Source organism: Euprymna scolopes, chromosome 16, assembly GCF_053919585.1.
Source record: "Euprymna scolopes isolate OS-2025 chromosome 16, ASM5391958v1, whole genome shotgun sequence".
NCBI classification, from domain to species: Eukaryota; Metazoa; Mollusca; class Cephalopoda; order Sepiida; family Sepiolidae; genus Euprymna; species Euprymna scolopes.
In genome coordinates this window covers 62,778,692-62,793,924 of record NC_136497.1, presented here as the reverse complement: position 1 = coordinate 62,793,924, position 15,233 = coordinate 62,778,692, and the positions used below count along the sequence as shown (strand labels likewise).

At 34.4% G+C, this 15,233-nt stretch overlaps 1 pseudogene; it reads right to left on the bottom strand.

Moving 5' to 3' along the window:
- Positions 1-14,468: 14,468 nt before the first annotated feature.
- LOC145296483 (U2 spliceosomal RNA) lies at positions 14,469-14,614 on the bottom strand (annotated as a pseudogene).
- Between the last annotated feature and the right edge of the window lie 619 nt (positions 14,615-15,233).

Below are 15,233 nucleotides of genomic sequence, written 5' to 3'. Positions count from 1 at the left end.
TACAAATTGCAAATGATACGATCAATTTACTGAGAGAAACATTTGATGAACGAATAATTTCACGTGCGTTGACTGAAGGACCTGTCACTTGCCTTCATATTAGAGGAGGTGTGGCGGGAGGTGTTACCCTCGAGTGAACCTTCAACTCTTTCGTTCTCTGTTTCTCTTTTCTTCTTCTCTCTCCCTCTCTCTTCCTTTCTCTCTCTCTCTCTTTCTCTCTCCCCCTATCTCTCTCCGTGGGTGATGAAATGTGTAGTGAGTTCTTCCTTTGTTTCTGAGATCGGATCGCAGTTTAGTAACTGTTCCGCCGCGACACGTCACTCTCTCTGTCCTCGGCCAGGGGAAGAGAATCTCTTCACACTGATTTTAACACTGGGTTTTGGTGGATCCCTATTCAGTTCGAACATACAATCAAACATCTATTCTATATTACTAATAGAATAATAAAACAGTATTCGACTTCGAGGTGGATGTTTGTAACAACATGTAAATATAAATAAATACATATCTCTACTATTTTATAAGAAAGAACTGATTACAGGCTTATCTTTTGTATAAGCTGTATCGCCAGGAGAGGTCACTATTTACGAGTAACTAGCTGACCAAAACATGCTCATAAATGTGTAGCGACATATAAAATACTTATATAAAAACAAATACAAAGTATATCTTATCCTATTCCGGTATTGAGCACTCTTGTTAAAACTTAGTTCGTCACTTTACCTCTGAAAAAAATAGTAACCTTGTAATATATACATATTACAAGGTAAAGTGACGAATGTACTGGAGAAGGGCAAGATATACTTTCTATTTGTTTTTACATAAGTATTTTATATGTCGCTACACATTTATGAGCATGTTTCGGTCAGCTAGTTACTAGAATCTAGAGACCTCTCCTGGCGATACAGCTTATACAAAAGATAAGCCCGTAATCAGTTCTTTTCATAAAATAGTAGAGATATGTATTTATCTATATTTACATGTGCATATATAATTATCTATCTCCCCATTCAGATATATCTACAAAACCTTTGGCAATCTTTCCCAGGCTGGTTACCCCTGTATAATTGCAAACACAATAAAACGACAGTGTTTCTGTTTTTTTTTTGTTAATAAAAAGAACAATGAGGGTGACCCCTTTTTCCCCCCGAAACACGCGTTTATATTAAGGTATTTACAACCATTTTAATTAAAGATTGTCTATTCACAAACATTACAATTGCTTCTGCGTACAAAGTATTGAATTCATTTCCGCAAATAAAAACATTTATTTTTCAAACTATCTTTTTTTTTTTTTTTTTTTTTTACAATTTTGCTTCCTTTTGAAAACAAAACATATTCGAAAGAAGAAATAAAAGCTTCATTTCCTTTGCTTAAGGTCTTTTATTGAATAAAAATGAATACTATGCAAATGTAATTTGTAAAAATCACATGACACGAGGCCGATATTCACGTCTCCCGTACTTTTATTCGTTAATGTTTTCAATGTTTTATCTTCCATTTCAATGCGTAGACGCAAGTCAATACTCTGCAAGAACGGCATATGAAAATTTATTGAATTCATGAGTTTATGGATTTTGAATCGATAATATGTTGATTGATTGACATTTGTCGATGTTCACTATTTTTATATTTTGATCTGTTATATCCTCCTTTCCTACAACTGCTGCTGTTTTGTCACACCGTAGAATGAGTCATATAAAATTTGCTTTTGTTAATAATATTATTAACTCATTAAAAATTGCCTTTGATAATTTAAAAAAAAAATACGCAAAGTATGGTAAAAATACAAAGACCCGTGAAGAAAAAGACAAAAAAACAAAAAAAAACAAAAAAAAACAAAAATAAAACAAAAGAACAAAACAAAAGCAAAACAAAACCGGCTTCGAAACCTAATAAGTGATGCCCTTTTTTCTTCCCTGCTACCTCTCTCTCGCAGAAGAGACGTTATGAGTCTGTCTCTGCTCTATCGTTATTTTCATGGTAAGTGTTCGACTGAACTCCAATCTATACCCCCGCAAAAAAAAAGTCCGAGTCTCCTAAGGTGAATGAATATCTAGAAAATAGATAACTCCACAGTTTTCTCCTGATCGATCGAAGACATTTCTGCATATCTCTTCTGACCGTAATCGATATTTGACTGTTTTGTGAGTTCATGAAAAATCGTGAGGCTATATAAGCTGAAATATTCAAGAAAACTTTTTTTTTCTTAGAGGAATAAAATTAAAATATACCTAAAAACGAATTAAATTAATTTCAACGTTTTTTCTAGCTTTTTTTTTCTGATAAATCTTTTCTAACTTAAGATGCACCTGGATATAAAAGCCAAATACGTCCAAGGATGGAGTACTTCTGTCACATCTAGGCAGAAGCTGCTAGAAGCAGCTTATCCTGCCTTGACACAGTTCAAAACAGACTTCGTAGCCTAGTGGGGGATCCCTTTTCTCTTCCATGCAACCTCTTTCTCACAAAACAAACGTCGCAAGCCTGTCTCTGCTTTATCGCTATTTTCATTGCAAGTCTTCGTCTGAGCTCATATCTATGGTCCCTCTCGCCAAACTTTCACGAGAAACACTCGTCTATCTGAAATCACCATCAATAATTTCCCCCACTCTTTATCTGTGCCTAAATTTAAACGTAGATTCCATGAACACAGCTTCTTTCTTAGAACAGGCACACCTGTGGAACTCTCTTCCTTTTGCCTGCTTTCCAGCTGACAGCAACATGGTCGTCTTCAAGTCCAACGTGATGAGCCGTTCCCGATAAGTAATCTAATTTACCAAATTTCCAATACTAACAATTATTACGACATTGCCCCATTGACCACTGTACGCTTATTAACCCTTATCCTCGAGTGGTCTCCAGGCTTTAATAAGTGGTGACTCCTTTGTAAAAAAAAGAAAAGAAAAAAGTGCAGTGATTACATGGAACACAACGTTTTGAGTACAAAAAGGCGTGAATAGTAGTATTAATAATTCCTACAATACAAATCACTAATCGTTATCTAAAAATTCGGAGCAACTTTTGATTATATTTTTATGTGAAAAAGACTACAACCACTGGCCCCTCCTTGTAAGACACCCACAGCAAGAACTCTTCTCTCTACTACAGCAACAAAGAACTTTTCTTTGTTCTTCTGTGAACTTAGAATTCCATGAACAGAGATTTCCTTAAAGAACTTCCCATGTTTTGGAGCATATTACTACAGAACGGATTGTTTGTGGGTTAGAACATTGCCATTTTAAAATACAATGTCAACAAATACAACCATTTATCATTCATTTATTTCATCATTCATTTTCAAACCTCTCATAATATTATTCATCATCCAGCTGGCAATCTATCCATCTGATTAACCCTTACTACGTGTAGGGTTTAAGCTTCATAAGCGGTAACTCATTAAGATATAAAAGTCAGTTAGTAAAACTTTTGTGTATGCTTTATAGGTTCCTTAGAAATGCACAATGAAGGCACTATGAGATAAAAGAGAAGATTTCATATTGGCGAGAGCGTGACAAATAAATAGTGAAATACAATTGACAGTGGGTAAAAAAATTACTAAAGTAGAAAAGAAATAATATATATATATATATATATATATATATATATATATATATATATATATATATATATACACTCATGAACAAAAAAAAAAAAAATGCGCCAAGAGTGAAAGAAGGAAGAAATCGATTTTTTAATATTTTTCCATTAACTTTTGTTAATTTTAACTGAAAATTTCTATTTTGTAGATCATTATAATTATAGCATATAATAGTAAGTGAAAAAATGAATCCTAAAAATGGTAAGACCGCATCTTGGCGAGGATATAAAAAACCGAATTGCAGGATTAAGGAAGTCCAAAATGACTTACAAGCAGATTTTTGATATTTTAAGAAAACAAAATGTGAAAACATCTCTTTCTGTAGTGAAGCGAATTAGTCAAAGTTCGAAGTCGAACGCTTGGTAAAGGAAAATCTGGATTTGGTCGCCCTAGAGCATCCACTTTGAAAGACGAGCACAGGCTTAAATTAACTGTTTTGAAGGATTGAAAGAAAACTTATGTTGACCATAGCAGAGAATTCAAAATGGGCTGGAAATTCTCTTTCTTGATATACAATATCTAGACGAATGAAAGAAATGGGATGTTCCATAAAAGGCGTGCAAAGAAGCCATTTTTATCTAAGAAGAACATCAAAGATAGAAAGAGATTTTTCTCGTGTTATCGGTGCAATCGAAGAACTGAAACATTATTCTCGCCAAGTTGTATAAAACGACAGTTAAACACGGGAATGGAGGGATAATGGTATGAGGAACTTTTACTGCAGCAGGAGTTGGGGAACTTATTAGATGTTAGAATTCAATCAAGGAATACACCCACATGTTAGAAACAGGACTGTTACAAAGAATCCAGAAGCTGGGAATATCACAGAACATTATTTTTCAACATGATGCTGCCCCTGCACACACTGCTAAAGTCACAAAAATAGTTCTGATAATTCAATAGATGTGATATTTTGGTCAGGTCAAAGCCCCGATTTAAACCCAATCGAGAATATTTTGTCCATAATACTCGTATCTCGTGCATTGCCCGGAAGAACTTTTGAGAACAATGAAAAACTGTAGGAAGCTATGCAAAGCAAATGGAATAGCATCTCCTCTTCACAGTTTCACTTTGGTTGAGTGCATGTTTAAAAGAATTGATCTTGTAAATAAATCAAAAGGGAATGCGATTCCATCCTAAGAATTTCTTAAAGCAAATGTCTTATTCTGTTGTATTAGTCTCCTTTAAGTTTCCTTGTTCAATTATTCTTTGTTCAATATAGCTTTTAGTGCAATAAAATGTATAAAATTTGTTTGGCCTATTTTTTATTTCACGAGTGTGTGTATATATATATATATGTTGTGTCTGCACAAATAATTAACAAGAACATGGAAAGTAAAGGTATACAATAATATATTAGGAAGAAAAGTTATATATATATATTTACATGTCTTCAGATATACTTCAGTTGGAGATATTCCGGCAGGTGGCGTGTTGCATGTCTTACTGGAGGCAATATAGGCGTCTTGCCTATTTGGCGGTCGGTTGCCGAACTCCCCCGGTATTAGTGATTGATACCTTTATATATCTCACTCACCCGCCTATGTTAATTAGTGGGCGTCTCCACAACAATATATATACTGGCAGAGTTACCCGGTGTTACTTGGGTTGAGAAACAAAATCACATGTAACAGTATATTAAGTTCATTTTATTTGTTTCATCTCAGCAATACTCAATTCTCCCTTTCCCGTGTCTATTCCCTCGTTTTTTTTCTTCATAACTTCATTCATTATTTCGTCTTTTGCTCTTTTTCGGTTTTACTATTTATGTTCGACAGAAGAAGGCACGGCAAATATATGACAAAGCACGACATCTGATACTGCTCACTCTGTTCGTGTGATATTTATGCACGACAGCTTTAGGCATAACAAATTTATTCTGCTTGTTTTTTTCCCCGTTAAAAATCTTTGGTAAAACTAAACAAGTTTTTTTTTTTATTGTGGAGAATATGTAAAAAATGTCAAACATAAAAGAAAGATGTTCCCTTATGATAAAACAAAATGGCTTACTTTTTAAAATCGTAAATGTTTTTAATTATCTATTATGCGTTTTTAATAGTAAACGTTTACCAGACATGACAATAAAATGTAAATATCTTAACAAATAATGAAACCCCGCCAATTTAACCGCATCAGTATGAAAAAAAGGGTTGTATATTTTACAAAACATTTTAGCGGGGGAAAATAGCCTGGGAGTATGTCTAAATTAAAATCGGTTGCTTCTGATTGTTCTCGACATAAAAATCCCAGGTTGCCCGAATGACGTGCCTAAATATCACACGAATAGAGAACTAGCAAGAACAATTGTCGCGGTTTGCCTTAAATTTGTCGTGCCTCAATTTTTTGTACATAATTAACAACACCATTTCCCCCTACATTTTATTTCTAGGAAAGGCTTCCAAAAGTAATTCCTCCTATTTTTTTAATCCTGCCCTTATGGATAAGAGGGGATTGCAAATTACATTTTTATGATGACTGAACCAATGCATTCATGACCTGAAAGTTTCATCTCTCCGTTGCAGATATTGACGATGTGAAACTCTCAGAAAATAACGACTGCCATGAGGGAACATTAAAAGTAGAGATCAGTCATTAAATTTCTGGCAAAAGTTTATTGATAATTATGGTGATTATGTAGAAAAATAAATTATAGAGCACAAAAGGTTGCTTGGTTTAATGGTAAGACTTCCGTTTTCGTGGCTCTCTAAAATTTTGAGTTGAAATAGGAGGTTTTACTTTTGAAACGATCGTCGTATGACAAAGCGCACTCCGGACGCCCATGCACAGCCAAAGTGTATCGAGAATGGTGGTGACTATGTTAGAAAATAAGACCGCTAGTTTTATTAGTACTATTTCCGTTTTCGTAACTCTACAACTTTCTTGGCTAAAAAATTGGAGGCTTTACATTTGGAAGAACTCTCGTATTTTAATCAGTATTTTTAATTCAATCGTTGTTTCTTTCAATTGTATACTTATATATTATAATTTTGAAATACTAAAAAATAAAGAAAATATTCTCTTTCTCCTTATCCTTCTTTCGTCTTTCTAATTTTTCTTTTTGTCATTATTCATTTCGTTGTAATTCCTAACCATTTTATCTGTTTAGTCTTTTTTCTCCCTTTATTCTTAATGTCTTTTAGCGTTCTATTTTTTCCTCCTCTCACAAAACTAATCAGAATTCGAACTCTTTTTTTTTTATCCTGAAGCAATATGTAGATTGCTGCCGGTCGATAACTCTTCGACCGGTATTCATCCACGCCTGGTCATTTGATGATAACTTATGGACTGTGAATCAAAACTCTTCGATTACTGTAGGCCAGAAATCGTCATTAATCGATCTCTGACAATAAATGTTCATTAACTGCACTTCCTGCTGACATTCACAAATCACGCTTGGCCACGCGACAAGAGCCAATAAAAACAGAACAAGAATGACGCACAAGACAATAAGTGTTTTCGACAGACAAGAAATTCCAAAGTAGAAAACGAGGTAACCGTTCCACCCTTTGGCTTATAGCATTCGCAATGCTGTTTTCCTTTTATATTTCTGTAGAACCGCCATATTCAAACCTTATTAATTCAAGGAGGAATTTAAAATAATGATTGTTTCTGAATATATTCGTTGATTTATTCATTATCCTAATTAATAGCAATTTCGTTCAGCATTCTCTAGGGATACCTTTATTAGATACAAAGATTATCGAGTGCTGAATTTTCACTGTACTAACAAAAAATGACAACAAATACAAAAATACAATGATATATCGTTACTCTCGAACGAATACGGATTATGGATGAAAAATTTGTCGAGATAATCTTCTCGGACCAGATCGTATTGAATATATATATATATATATATATATATATATATATATATATATATATATATATATATATATATACACAATAAAAATCTTGTAAAATATATACAATGAATTTGGAAGATTAATACATCACCAATATATATGTTCAATCCAATGGCAACCCAATATATGTATGAAAATCTTTGTGAAATCAATGCATCCACCTGGGGGTTTCGCCTTTGCTGTCAATGTAGCCACGCCCTTAGGGAGTTTATTTAGTGACGCAGTATTTCCATCGGAAACTGAAACTTTCGATAAATGGTAACGCCTGAAGATATTTTCGATTCAATCAACAATCATTAAATTTCTGACAATCCATCTTGTTGTTTCTTCCAACTAGGTGTGTCTCTGTGTCTAGTACTATAATTCCTGACAGATAATATGTTCAGTACACCAGAGTCCGGATATCAACACGAGGTTAATTAGAAACACGACAGAATTTGAATGCATGCGGTGTGATATACAGATCCAAGTTTTTATTGAGAAATTTACCAATATTTTCAGCGCCGGTAATGCAGAACGCTTTTGATTAACTTTACTTTAAAATAATTATTTTATTGATAAGCAAAATATTCGCGCGTGTCACACACATGCACACACATATACATGCACACACACACACACACACACACACACACACACACACACACACACACACACACACACACACACACACACATATATATATATATATATATATAAGCTGAGTTAATCGCTTTATTTCAGATTAGTAAAATATCAATATTTCATTAAATGAACATTTTATAATCAAATCTTAAGGTTAGTTATTTGCTAAAATTTTATTCAAATTCATGCGATATTCAAAGTTATGACACTTTATTAATTATCAAAGAATTTCCACTTCCAATATATATATATATATATATATATATATATATATATATATATATATATATATATATATATATATATATATACAGGGTGTCCTATAAGTCACTTTACAGTTTGAAAATCAAATAACTTTTTCTTAAATGACTGTATTTAATTAATTCTTTTTTATTACACAGTTTATAGTGTGAAAATTAATTCTGACTTAATTACGAAAGATAATGTCTCTTAAGTAGCCTCCATTCTCGGCTTTGTAAAGTCGAGCTCTTTCTAAGCTATTCTTTATGACAGTTCTTAACATCGGAAGTTGTAGGGAAAGAATTTTCTGCGTATGTTTGCCTTAAGTTCTTGGATGCTTCGAAGCTTATTTGCATACATTTTGTCTTTAAGATATCCCCAAAGCCAAAAGTCTAGTTCTGTCAAATTAGATGAACGTGGAGGTCATTCAAAATCGAAATTTCAAGAGATCTTTCGATCCTGCAACATCACAGTTAACAACTGCATTGTTGCTCTAGCTGTATGTGCAGTTGCTCCATTTTGTTTGCCAACAATACCCTGGCATGTTTACTAACTGAGGTTGAACGAATTCAATAGCATATCTTTTAAGAGGATATTGAATATTGAAATGGCGCATATAAGATCTTTGCCCTACAACAATCGACCGTCCATTTTCAAAGTGAAATTCAATTATCCTCACTCGTTATCTATACAAAAAATTTCCAAAGATACTATTTTATAATCCTGAAAAGAGAAATTAAAATATATTAATAGAAAAAAAGTTATTGAATTTTTAAAATGTAAAGTGACTTGTGGGCCACCCGTTATATATATATATATATATATATATATATATATATATATATATATATATATGCTGTACCAACTTCGAACCAGTTCATCCCACAGAAATACTGCATCAAGAGCATATAAATTATATATATCATCCCACAGAAATACTGCATCAAGAGCATATAATATATATATATATATATATATATATATATATATATATATATATATATATTATGTGCATCTTTTTGAAAGAAAATATTTAGAAGATAATAACCCGTAAAAACTATATAAACAAAACAATGGAGCAGGAAGCAAAAAAAAAAAAAAAAGATGTTATCGCAGCATCATGCTACATTTCCATATTTTGCCACAAGAACGGACTTTATTGGGATTAATTAACGGTCAATACTCATTCATCAACAGCTATATGAATTATTCATAATTTATACTTATTATGCCCTTCTAAGAAGTAAGTTCTTAAAAGTTGAGCACTTTCAGGAAAATAAAAGGCGGTCAGTGGCCTTATGCGTGATCGCGATTTCCGTTCGCTCGATCATTGTAGATCGTCTTAATAACCTTATGCCTGTATTTTATTTGATAAATATTTACTTTCCCTTGATTATTCTGGCGATTGATGGTGGCTCAGAGGTAACGTTCCTTGCTAATACAGTCAAAAGCGGCTTCGTAGGAGAATTCGAATCTTTCGACCAACGGTAATTATCACGTTCTGCATCGATGATTGCGAAATCATGACACACTAGTGTCTGTAGGCATATAAAAACAATTATTTACAATTTATAATTATATCTCTACTATTATATAAAAGGATCTTTGTCTGTGTCTCTGTGAGTTCGTTTACTACGGCCTCGAAAACGGTTGAAATTCTGTACAAAGTTACTTTATGTACCTGGCAGTGTTCTTATATAAGTTTTGTTTCGGAATATCTTCAATAAGTATCAATAATCGATAATTGAAATAATCCGATGAAATAAGGAACAGGCGATTTTGAGCAAAGTTAACATCTTACAAAGTATAACATCACAAATGCAGTTTTATTACCACATAAGCGGAAAAGACCATTATTTAAAATCAACAGTCAGTTCTTTGCTATGATAGGGGCGCGTTCGAAATGAATGTGTCCGTTTAAAATACACGATGGCTCTTTTATAACCAGAAAATGGTTAACTTAAAACAGATGAATATTTGTTTATTTAAAAAATGAAAAAAATGCACGTGGTCGTTCTTTCAAACATAATGTTTTGAATCTTATATATATATATATATATATATATATATATATATATATATATATATATATATATACTAGCAAAAGTACCCGTCGTTGACTGGGTTACAAAAACAGCCTACAGAAAATGGACTCTGATTTATTAAAGTATGATATGTTATGAAAAGGAAGGGTGGTAAAGAGATAGCTTCGAATTCGGGGATATCAAAACCAAAGCAAAATGTCATGAAAGAAAAAATAAAATAGATAAACCCCATAATTTATTATACCATACCTGTTCACACTGAAACACTTATCACAATATTCTGTAGATCTCTATTAAAAAACTTTGTTAAACTTTGTGACAGATATCCATTCTATGGAGGTCAGGCGCGAACGAACACCCCATAATTTTATTATACCATATTTCTTCAAACTGAAGCATAATTATCAAAGTATACTTACGCCGATAGATATGAAAAGTCTTTATTAATGTTTGTGCTTATTTCCATTCTATGGAGGCCAGACGCGAACGCAGACTCCACAATTTTATTATACCATCCATATTTAAGTTAAAAATACTTATCAAAGTGTTCTTATATAGATCTATAACAAAAACAATTGTAAACGTTTTTATTTTTAAATTTTTAATTTTTTATTTCCATACTTTGTGGACCAGGCGCGAACAAAGACCCCACAATTTTAATGAACCACCGTTCTGCCAGATCAAACATAGCCTTTCCTGTGTCTCGATACATCTTCTATCATTATATGTTATCAGTTTTTAAAAATAGTCAACCATATAGGAGCCTATTCGTGACCAGATACACACACACAGACAAACATCCAGCTTTATATTATATATATATATATATATATGTATACACACACACACACACACACACATATATATATATATATAGATATATATAGTAAAACTATTGATCACTAAATAAAAATAATGTGTGTTCATATATCTTCACGTATTCTTGGTTTTCTGGTATATTTTGTCATTCTCAAAAGCAAGTGTGATTACATTCACGAAGAACAAATGTAGTAAAATGTAAGGAATTTAATGTTGCGTCAAATTTTATAACTGATTTAAAATAAAGTTTAGCAATTTTGTGAAAAAACACACTAATTAAGACTAGCAATTTTAACTAGAGTCATATTTAACACATTAACTGAAGTTATCATTTGACAGAAACGGGATACCGTTTACTACTGAGTAACACATAGGCTTTAAATGCTTTCACATGTTTGCCAAAAGTGTGAAAGGTCCGAGTTCGGTGTATGATTTATCAGCTCTTAATATATACGGAATAAGTTTATTAATAATAATCTTCCGTAATATCGTGGAAATATGCAACTCGCATGCTAATTGCATTTCTGTTTCTGCTTTCCTTTCTTCGTTCTACGTCGTTCAGCCATGCGCACTGAGAAACAAATGATGAATATTGGACAACGAATAAAAATAAGTAAATAAATGAATAAATAAATAACATCGAATTCCCTGGTATTGTGACTGGTATTATTGTACTTTTCCCCACGTTTTTTCTGACAAGAGAGTCACCACTTGTCAAGACCCGAAAGTCACTCGAGGATAAAGGTTAATGAATGTAAGGTGGTAGTGTACTAATCACTAATGGTGTAATTTGGATAGAATTTGATTATTTAAGGGGTCGGTTTAACAAGAACTTATTTACATTGGACTTTAAGGCTACCATATTTTAGTCGGCCGGGGAACAGGCCAACGAAACAGTGTTCCACAGGGCAGAAGCTTTGTTCATGGAATCTGTGTTTAGATTTAGGCACATATAGAGTAGGGGAAATTGTTGATAGTTGTTTTAGCTAGTCGTAGGTTTTTTGTGAAAGTCCGGCAAAAGGAGAGGTCATAGACTGTAGCTGAGCCGAGCATCTGCCATGAAAATAACGATAGAGCAGAGACTGGCTCGCAACGTCTTCTCTGTAGGAGAGTGGGTGTTTGTTTTACGTTAAATTGATTTAGAAACGTGATCTCCCACTTTTTCAAACTATAATTTATTTATATCATTGAAATTACTCGTTTTCTATGATTTAAACTGTTGTATTAGTTTTCAGCACCCTCGAAAACCTGTAATAGCTATAATTTTAAAGAATTTTTGTGGAAAAAGAAAAGAGCATCACCCACCAGATTTCGAAGCCGGTTTTGAACTCTATCAAGGCAAAATAGGGCGCGCCGAGTAGCCCCTACCCAGATGTGATAACAGTACTCCATTTTAGAACGTACTTGGTTCTAATACAGATAGAGGATTGCATCACTAGTGATATACTTACTGAAGTAGGAGAATAATTCAACCATTTTTCAGCGATCTTGGCAACAGATTTGATGTATGTTTTCCATTTCAAATCAGGAGTGAATGTCAATCTCAGAAGCTGGTTAAGACATAGTAACTCTCTAAGACCAGAGCCAACTGGATCCCTAGATCAAATGATGGAAAGAGAGAAGCCTGGTTATATTTGCACTAAAATTTCAAGCAGATCATCAAAAAAATCTGTTTTAAAGACGCGAAGGTCATCAACGTCTATTGTTGTTCGTGAATGAAATTGCTGAATGATCATTCTAAACCTAATCTTAAACATGTCGCTATAATTGAAGTGTGCATGAGTTTCGTGCACAGTACTTTGAAGGGTAAAAGAAGTAGTGTTTTGTATCAATGAGTTACCGCGATCCAAGCCGAAAAACCACTCGATGAGAAAAGTTAATTGGGACATCAGGATGTGTTAGGGCTAGACAACGAGATGAAAGATCGGAGATGACGGTTAAAAACAAACATATTATAGTCAGCTATGAAGCAGTCCCGTGCTATTATGTTCCACAGAGGGATTCTTCTAAGAAAGAAACTCTGCTCATTATATTTAACTCCAAAGACAGAGAGCAAAATTATTTATAATGGTTGTACCTATTTACAATGCCTCCCCACGGGACAGAGTTAGACACCAGGGTCGTTTTTTAACGTGGAGAAAAGGTACAAAAAAAAATTGTCTCAGTCGTGAAGGATTTCTCCCCCACTGAAAGAGAACGATAAATGGAAGTGCCGCATCTGAAGAACAGATGGTATTTATTTGCTCCCCCACTGAGCAAATTAGGCACAAGGCCGTTTTAAATGTGAGGTAAAAACCAGCTCCCCTAAAAGTAGGCAAAAAGGGGTCACTCTGGTTACCAAAAATAATAATTGTCCCAGTATAGAGGGTTTCCCCTCCATTGACTGGCACAAACCATCTTAAGTGCAGTATCTGCCGGAACAGATGGTGTTTATTTGCTCCCCCACCGAGCAAATTAGGCACAAGGCCGATTTTTAATGTGAGGAGTGAAGGGAGGGGGAAGGGAAAAAGGGGGCCAGCTCCCGAGAGGTGGGAAATGGGAGCTGGTTAATGGTCAGGCATGTGGGGTTGCCCCCACATCTGGTCTTTGCTAGTCATAGCTAGTCATAGCTTGCAGCATCTGCCGGAACAGATGGTATTTATTTGCTCCCCCACTGAGCAAATTAGGCACAAGGCCAATTTTTAATGTGAGGAGTGAAGGGAGGGGGAAGGGAAAAAGGGGACCAGCTCCCGAGAGGTGGGAAATGGGAGCTGGTTAAAGGTCAGGCATGTGGGGTTGCCCCCACATCTGGTCTTTGCTAGTCATAGCTTGCAGTATCTGCCGGAACAGATGGTATTTATTTGCTCCCCCACTGAGCAAATTAGGCACAAGGCCGTTTTTAATGTGAGGTAAAAACCAGCTCCCCTAAAAGGGGTCACTCTGGTTACCAAAAATAATAATTGTCCCAGTATAGAGGGCTTCCCCTCCACTGACTGGTACAAACTATCCTAAGTGCAGCATCTGCCGGAACAGATGGTGTTTATTTGCTCCCCCACTGAGCAAATTAGGCACAAGGCCGTTTTTAATGTGAGGTAAAAACCAGCTCCCCTAAAAGGGGTCACTCTGGTTACCAAAAATAATAATTGTCCCAGTATAGAGGGTTTCCCCTCCATTGACTGGTACAAATTATCTTAAGTGCAGTATCTGCCGGAACAGATGGTGTTTATTTGCTCCCCCACTGAGCAAATTAGGCACAAGGCCGTTTTTAATGTGAGGTAAAAACCAGCTCCCCTAAAAGGGGTCACTCTGGTTACCAAAAATAATAATTGTCCCAGTATAGAGGGTTTCCCCTCCATTGACTGGTACAAATTATCTTAAGTGCAGTATCTGCCGGAACAGATACTACACTTTGATCTTGGCCAAAAGGCCAAGAGACCAGTTTTTTTGCTGAAAATGTTTTAACATGGCGAGGAGGAACCAAAAATCGAGTACCTGCCATGAAATAGAGATCAATCAAAGAACGATTCTTCCGTATGAAAGCGATTGTAGAAAAGAGAAAAGCACATCTTCCCACTAGATTACGAAGTCAATTTTGTACTTTGTCAAGGCAGAAAAAAGTACTTTGAGCGGCATCTCTTTGTCTTAAAATAAACTGTATGTGGCACAATTCCCATTCCTTTTGGCTTGTAAATCGGACTAGAATGAATGTTTGAAATCTCACGAGACTCGTCACAGTGGTTTCGTTGTAATATTAACTGCTTTTGAATATACATTGGCGAATAATAATCATCTTTTTATTATACAGATTGGTTTCCTTATTGTATAGCTTTAATTTTGGAAGTCATTGCGGCAATCATATAAATTACAAGAAGGGTTCCTTAAGGAATACATAAAACATTTATATGTTTATAAACACAAGAATAATGTCAGAACCTGAGATGGAATATGGATAGCTCCTCTTTATAACCCATTCAACAAAGCTACTATTCTCCGGCGCGAAGAACAGTAACGATTTTTCTATTTATATCTCACCAAACTACAACATTGCCCAATCAGAAA